Source organism: Nylanderia fulva, unplaced genomic scaffold (assembly GCF_048542155.1).
Source record: "Nylanderia fulva isolate GAGA-0341 unplaced genomic scaffold, ASM4854215v1 Scaffold860, whole genome shotgun sequence".
In the NCBI taxonomy this organism is placed as follows: Eukaryota; Metazoa; Arthropoda; class Insecta; order Hymenoptera; family Formicidae; genus Nylanderia; species Nylanderia fulva.
The window spans coordinates 31,942-40,124 of NW_028190983.1; the positions used below are offsets into that span (position 1 = coordinate 31,942).

At 26.3% G+C, this 8,183-nt stretch overlaps 1 pseudogene; it reads left to right on the forward strand.

Annotated features, from left to right (window-relative positions):
- Positions 1-6,806, forward strand: part of LOC146719793 (uncharacterized) — a 31,731-nt pseudogene extending 24,925 nt beyond the window's left edge.
- The last annotated feature ends 1,377 nt before the right edge of the window (positions 6,807-8,183 follow it).

An 8,183-nucleotide genomic window follows, 5' to 3' on the forward strand; every position in this document is an offset into this window, starting at 1 on the left:
TATTGAAAAACGGGGTACTCCTTTAAAAGAATTTCTTTAAAATACCGCAGGAGATAAACGAAAAAGGGCAAATTTGGAAACCTGCAACAAAAAGGGAAAAATTTTTTCTCCAAATCGAAGTAATGATGTGGAATTCCCTAGACAGAAATTTTCTTTTTTTCAAAACAAAAAGATGTTTTTTTAGACAAATTTGGCAACGGGGTGAAATGTTGGAAACGATACCTTTGAAAAATTCTACTGTTGGTCTTTATTTTTTTTTTTAATTTATATTAAATAAACTAATTTTTTTTTTTTTTTTAATTGTTAATTATTATGCAATTTTTTTTCCTTTTTTGTTTTTTTCCCCTTAAAATTTTTATCCTTCCCTTTTTTTTTTTTTTTTTTCCCCCCCTTTTCCCCCCCTTCCCCCCCCTTAATTTTGTTTTTAAAAAACATTATCAGAAATTATATTTTAAAATGTAATTATCAAACTACCATTGGAAAAATATTTCAATAAATTTAATTTTTTGGGACGCTTTCGTTTAAAAAATTAATTTTTTTTTTTAAAAAAAAACGGGTTTTAATAATTTAATTAAAATATCTCATTTGTAAATTAAATAGTTTTTGATTTCACATTCCCTTTTTTATTCAAATTTTTTTTTCACAAAAAAACCCCTTTAAAATTTCTTTTTCGACTATTTATTTAACAATTGTTTTATCACATTATTAAAAATATAAATTTAAATTCTTTTTTAAATAAAAAAAAAAATTTTCTTTTTTTTGTAAAATTTAAAAAAATAAAGAACCTAATAATTTTTAAAATTTTAGCTTGGAAAAATTAAAACCAAAATTAAAAATTATTATATTACTAAAAATTTTAAAAAAAAAAATTTATTTTGAGAAATTGTTGGATTTATCGATGAATTTGACGGTCCCCAAATAGTTGGTAAAAAAACCCCAAAAATTATAGATTGTTTTAAAATTTTTTGGGGAACAACAACATAAAAATCGCATTCAATTTTTGCCTGGAACGAAAAAAATTTATCGTAAAAAATTTTTTTTTATTCCCCAAACCCAAAACGGTAAGCGTCTTTTTTTTATAATTTTTTTTATAACATTTAAAAATTTTTATTTTTATTATCATTTTTTTTGTAATTTTAAAAAAAAAAAAAATTTTTTTATTCCCCAAAAAAGAATATAAACCCCGTTTGTTTTTTTTTCCCTTTTTTTAATTTTTGTTTTTTGCCGATTGTCAAAATTGATGGTGCTAAGGCCTAAAAGGGGGAAAAATAAAAACCCCCCGAATTCAAAACCAAGGCACTTTTTTAAAAAACTAATTTTCGATCCAACCCCGAAAAAAATAAATCCCTTTGGGGAATTTTGACCTAAAAAAAAAAAATTCAAGCGATGCAACCCCCAATTTGTGGAAAATTTTTGTGGGTTACCTCAATATTTTTTTCATTCATTTGTAAGTGTTTTTTTTTTAATATTTTTATTCCCTTTTTATTTTTAAAATCCCCTTTTTTCTTTTATATCGATAAACCCCCTTTTATGCCCCGTACGTATAAAAATTTAACTTATGCTTTATAAACTTTTATATACATATTTTTTTTTCAAAAATTTTTTATTTTTATACTATTTTTTATTTTTTTTAATTATGAGGGTTTTAAAAAATTTTCTTTAATTTTTTTTCGTTATAATACAAATGATAAAATAAAAAAAGATACTGTTAATAAAGATTAATCTTGGATAAAAAAAATTTAAAAAAATTTTTTTTTTAGTTATACTTGGGGAAAATTAAAACAAAAATTTTAAAAAAAATTTTTTTTAAAAAGGGTTTTTAAAACAATTTTTGGCTCGGACCCCTTTAAAAAAGGACGTATAAAATTTTTTGAACAAATAGTAAATTTTTGATAAAGAATTCACTTTTTACAAGGGGGGAAAGATTGAATGAAAAAATAATTTTAAAATTTGAGTAGCTATGTGAAAAATTTTTTTAAATTTTCCAAAAAAAATATTCCCTTTTTTAAAAAAACTGTCTTTAAAATTATAATTTTAAAACAAATTTTGAAAGACTTTTTATTTGGGGATTGATCATTCAACAGCCTAAACAAATAGGAGAGGAAAAATTTTTCATTTCCAAAAAATTTTTTGTTGGGTTTCAAGGGCCAATTGTAAAAAAAAAAAAAACCCCCTGAAGTTTAGGGTTAAACCACCACGCAAAAAAAGATTTGAAAATTATTCCCTTTTCCCTTTTTAAAATTTAAAAAATATGTGAAAAAAAATTCTAAATTTTTTTAAAAAAATTTTTTTTTTTTAAAAAAGCCCTTTCACAATTTTGGGGTTTAATTAAATTTTACTTTTGTGTTTTTAAAAAAATTTTTAATATTTTTAAAAAATATTATTTTATATACTCTTCTAGAAACTTATATAATACAATTTTCCAATTTTTTTTCGAACTTTGACATTAAAATAAAATATAATTAATTTCAATGATGTTAAAAAAAAAAAAAAATTTTTTTTCAAACCCTTTCGTTACATAAGTAATGGGTTTTTTTTTCAAAAAAAGTTAGGTTTTTAATGTATTTTAATGAAATAAAATTAAATTTTATGTAAAATTTTTTTTGTAAGCAAATTGCAAATTCCAAATTTATAGGATATTTTTTTACTTTTTTTTTTGGGTTTTCATATGTTGTATTATTTATATTGCAAAATGTAAATATTTCCAAAAATTTTAATTTTAAAAAACGGCCCCAGAAAATCGGGACAAAAATTTAATTTTAAAAAAAAAAAATTTTTAAAAATACAGGGTTTGTCGTTTATTAATCATCATTCCCTACTTTCAAAGCCCATTTAAATAAAAAAAAATTTTTTTTAAAACGAAGGCCTTTTTTTTTTTTCTTTTTTTAAAATTTCTTTTTCTGTTTTTTAAAGTTTAAATTTTCTCAGGGTAACAAAAAAATGGGCCTTTTTTTGACATAATAATTATTTAATGTTCCCTAAATTTCGGCTACCCAAAAAGTTCGGGAATAAAAAGATTTATTCTTTTTCCCCTTAATTATTTTATAAAAAATTTAAATTTGCTTAATTATTTAATAGAATCCTTCCTTGTGATAAAAAAAAAAAAAAAAAAAAATTAAGTTTATTTGTATTAAAAATAAAAAAAGATCTGTATATATAGTTTTTTTTTATTTTTTTTTTTTTTAACTTTTTTTTTTTTTTTTTTTCAATTTTTTTTTTGTCCCATCCCCCCTGCCCTTTTTTGCCCCTTTTTTTTATGGCCTTTCCTTTTTTTTAAATAAAAATTATTTTCTACAATCTTTTCGTGACACGACACAAGCTCCCTTTAAAAAATATTATATAACACTACCCCAGATCAAACATTTAACCTTTTTTAAACACGATACGAAAGTCATTATTAAATAAAACCCCCCGATCAAATTCCCCCCCGTACCTCAATCCCCAAACCAAACCAAACACGTAAACGCGAAAAACCCCCAAAAAAACTTTCACCCTTTTCCCAAAAACGCCCCAAAATTCACTTTCCCCCATTATTTTTTTATATTAAATTATGAAGGATATATCCTTCCACACCAAAAATATTTTTTAAATTTTCTATTTTACATATTCTTCCCCCATATTCCCCAAATGTGAAAATTTCCCTTTAAAAAAACATACAAAAAATTATTAAAAACAACATTTAAAAAAAAAATTTAATAATAACAATAATTTGAAAAATAAACTTTTTATATTTATATATATAAAAATTTTTCTTTTTGGAAAATTAATTTTAAACTTAAACCTAAAATGTAATTTGACCCCAAAATTTTTTCTGCATTGATACATTTTTCCCAATTAAAGTACCTTTTTTTTAAATAAATGGGAAAAAAATACCCGATATTAAACCTTAGGGTTTGCCCGTAAATTAAAAAAAATCTTTTTCTTCAAAAAAAGTCCGGGCCAAACTTTTCAAACCTTTATTATAGATAAATTTTTTAAAATAAAAAAACGTTTTGGCTTTTCCTTTCAGCCCTTTTTAAATAAATCTATAAAAAATTACATAAAAATAATTATATTTTTGATACATTTTATCGCAACAATTAATTATAAATTTATATACAAAAATATGTTACATACCAATAGTAAATGCAAAATAAATTAATACAGTAAATAAAATTCACTGCATACCTCCGACAACATTCACCATTGTTTTTAATGACAATTTTAGTAATTGTCACGTTCCTGACTCATTGATGAATTTTTAAGTTTAGGTGATAATTTTAGTGTGGCCATATGTAGAAGTTATAAAAACGATAGGAAAATTTCCGCATTGGAAAATAAAAAATTTTGAAGTCAATTATCGAAAGTTTCCTAAGGATAGTCTGGATAATGTGAGATTGTCAATAGCGTGCTCGGTACACAAGTTTTTGAATAGACAAAAAACATGTGTGCTACATGGATAGATACATATTAATAGGTATTCTGAATGCTCAAAATTTTTGAAATTAAACAAAAAATATTTTGTAACAAAAAACGGATAAGGGCCAGGTTACGGTGTTGATGAGTCGGACAGACTATGTGGAGAAAATGAACAATTTACTGAAGGACGTTTCCCACTTATAGATTACTCAAAAAGACACCACTAAATGCACTGAACGCAAGAATTACTTCTTTGTTAAAATCTTGGGTTAGACAATAAACTCATAGATAAGACCACAAAGAAACATTTGAGATGTACGAATGGTAATTTGCCTCGGGGCTATGGTTTACCAAGATCCATAAGCAGGTTACCCTCTCCGTATCATAATTTCAACGGTAGGAAGTCCTGTTTATAACATTGCAACCTTTTTGAGCGCGATACTGCAAAATGCAGTCACAAAACCTCGATCTCATATCAAGGATAGTTGGGGCCTTTGTGGAAATCATTAAAAATAAAACATTGACGATAGTCAGATGATGATTTCGTTGGACGTGACTTCACTTTTTACCAACACCCCGTGGGAATTAATCAAGATAGCAATAAAAAACCGATGGGAGGACATCTCACAATTTACTTCGTTTAACCTTGCGCAGTTTTACACGCCTCGACACTGTTATGCGTTTAAACTAGTTTTGTTTTGAGAGTAAATTTTACGAACAGGTTTTTCAGTTCTCCTATGGGGTCCTCCTTTGTCTCCAATTTGTCTGACATAGTATGGACGATTTGGAATTATATTGTTTGCGTCAATTGGATTTCGAACCCTCTTGCTATTTTAGGTACGTCGATGATATTTTTTTCAATTATTCCGAAAGGAAAAATAGAAGATATGCTTGGGATTTTAATGGTTTTCATACTCGACTTAAATTTACATCTGAATTAGAGAACAATTTTTTCTCTGAGTTTTTTAGACACGAAAGTTATACATATTGGTGGCAGACTAACGACTAATTGGTTCCGCAAACCTACGTTTTTTAGGTTTGACATATAAATTTTCTATCGAGTCATCCGATGAGATATAAACTCAGTGTCATCACAAGCCTAGTAGATAGAGCTATCTTACTCGCTGACCCTATGTTTCACAGAGAAAACATTAATATAGTTAGAAGAATTCTTCGTAAAAATTGTTATCCGTTAGGGTGCCGTCACATGAGGCGTAACTTGCGTACGCGTAACTTGCGGTAACTTACGCCGACCAATCACATCGTCTCATTTCAGTATCAGCTTCTGTCTAGTTATTTATGCTTTGTACGCTATTATCGTTACGCCAAATCCAATTTCTGGTGGAAGAAACACTAATGCGTATTTGTAAAAAAAACTACATAACTCCATTTGTGCGTTTTTTTGTTACAGATGAAGAAAGAAAAAGTCAATTTTAATCCATCCATACCTATACATTTCTAATAAAATAAACAAGAATAATCAATAAGGGTAAGTTAACAAAAATCTAATTTATTATATAAACTTTAATAGCGTTCGATTAAAAACAGTCTATTGCTCACGATATGTGATACAAAATTTCAAGTTTAAATTGTATATTAGTAGGTCTTCGTACTTTTTGCATTTGAATCTGTTTTCTTTTTCTCTAATATTTATACATATATGATTTCTTGTTTTACATGCATGAATTTTTGAGAATTTTGAGGCAAAAATGATCATAATGCATTATTTTCTACATTGCATGTTTGAATCTTTTCAGCACAAATGCGGGTATTGTGGATGGCTGTTTCAATTTTCTACTAATTTTGTCGAGCATGAATGCTTCAAGCATTATGTGGAAGATAAGAATCGCATCGTTGTGTAGATGAAAATTTTGTCGTGACAATACATTATAACAGTATGTTTACAACATTCTTTGCATATATTTTGTTGTATCATTTTATTGTATTATAGTAATTAAATGCATTTTATTTATTTAATAATCCAAGAGAATGCAAAGACTGCGGAAGGTCCTACAGATACTTTGGATGAACTCTTGATCAAGCAGTGAGGGCAAGGAGGGGATTATATGACTATCGCATACCAGCAAATGAAAGGACCAACTTGCGGAAAAAATGCATTGTAGGTGGAAGTGTCTAACACTCTAGGAGGTACTATCAATACCTCTTGTGAACACATGCAATATTTTATACATTATAATTAAATAAATTAAATTAATTTTTAGGAGCTTTTAATCCAGAGGAGGCAAAGGCCCGTTGGAAATATTTAAGAGATAATTATACTAAAACGGCCGTAAAAGATTAAAGATTATGTTCCTAGTGGATCGGCTGCTAGTGGACAAAAGAACCCCAAATTTAAATTTTACTACATGATGACATTTTTAAACGACTTCCTTGAGACACGGCAGTAAGTTCTTTTTCTTCAATGTGCAAAAATGTGTCACTCTTTTTTGTCAATTTGTCAAGGAAAATAGATATAGAAGACAATTTTTCATGTCCAATACCGTCATGTAGGATGTTATATGTATATATAAACATATATTATTTCAGGACTGTGAGCTCATTGCCAAACGTTGATGAAAAATATGGAACATTTGAGTCATACGAGGATGAAAACCAATAGTTTTTCTTCAATGCAGACTACTATTGATGCTTCACCAATACTGACTCCCACTTGTGTTTCCTTTACGAAGTACGTGTTCCTTACGCCTACACCAACTCTTCCTCCAAGGACCTCAATATCTAGAAGCGTCTCTCCCCAACGCTATTCAGTACTTTGCGAATATTGGCGACAAATGTGAAAAGTTAGTATATTTTATATAAAACATGATATACTGATCTAATATTCTTAATATTCTTATCATTAGTATATTTTGCTTCAGTTTCCTTTGATGAAATAACTACTGTAAACGTATTTGGAATTTTTAAAAAATATATTAATTAGAATAAAAATTTAAGTTAAGAATAAAATAGTTCATTACAATGTAAAAATTATTAAAAATTTAATTTAAATATTAAAATTTTAATAAATTAAAAAATAAATATAATAATTAACAAATTTTAATAAAATGTACATTATTTACCAACAATATAATTATTGTACATTATTTATTTACACAACCCTTTCACTTTATTATAAAAAAAAGTTGGATATTTTAATATGTGTCCTTGTGTGCCCTTTTCGAGAAAAGGATGAAAAATTTCAAAAATGTAAAACAAAGTGGGTTTTCGGAAGATGAGTAAAAATTTAAACAATGTAAAAAAATATTGTGATTCTATGTGATAATCTCAGAATGTTGGGGATAAATTTTCATTTTAAAAAAAATTCAGGTTTAAAAAAACTTTTTTACTTAGAATTATAAATTGATATAACTATAACTTACATATAACTATAATTTACTGTCCCGGGCAAAGATTTCCCCCCTTTCCTTTTTTTTTTTTGAATTTTAAAAATGAATTAGTTTTTTTTACACCATTTCGCTTTATGTATAATGTCCCAAAGTAAAAAATTTATGATTTTTCCAAAACCCGTAACAAATAGTAACAAATTTATGGGATTTTTACAAAACCGTAAAAATTGGAGTAAAAATTTTGTAGAACTACAAAAAAGTGACTTGGCGAACTATAAAAATTGAGACTTTTCACACATTTTAAACCCAAAGTTTTGTAACATCTTTTTTTAAAACCCCCATTGTATTATATACGGATTTGATAACTTCTTTTTTGATACAATAAAAATTTCAAATCAACGCTCGTGTAAAATTTAAAAATTTAAAAAAACATGAAAA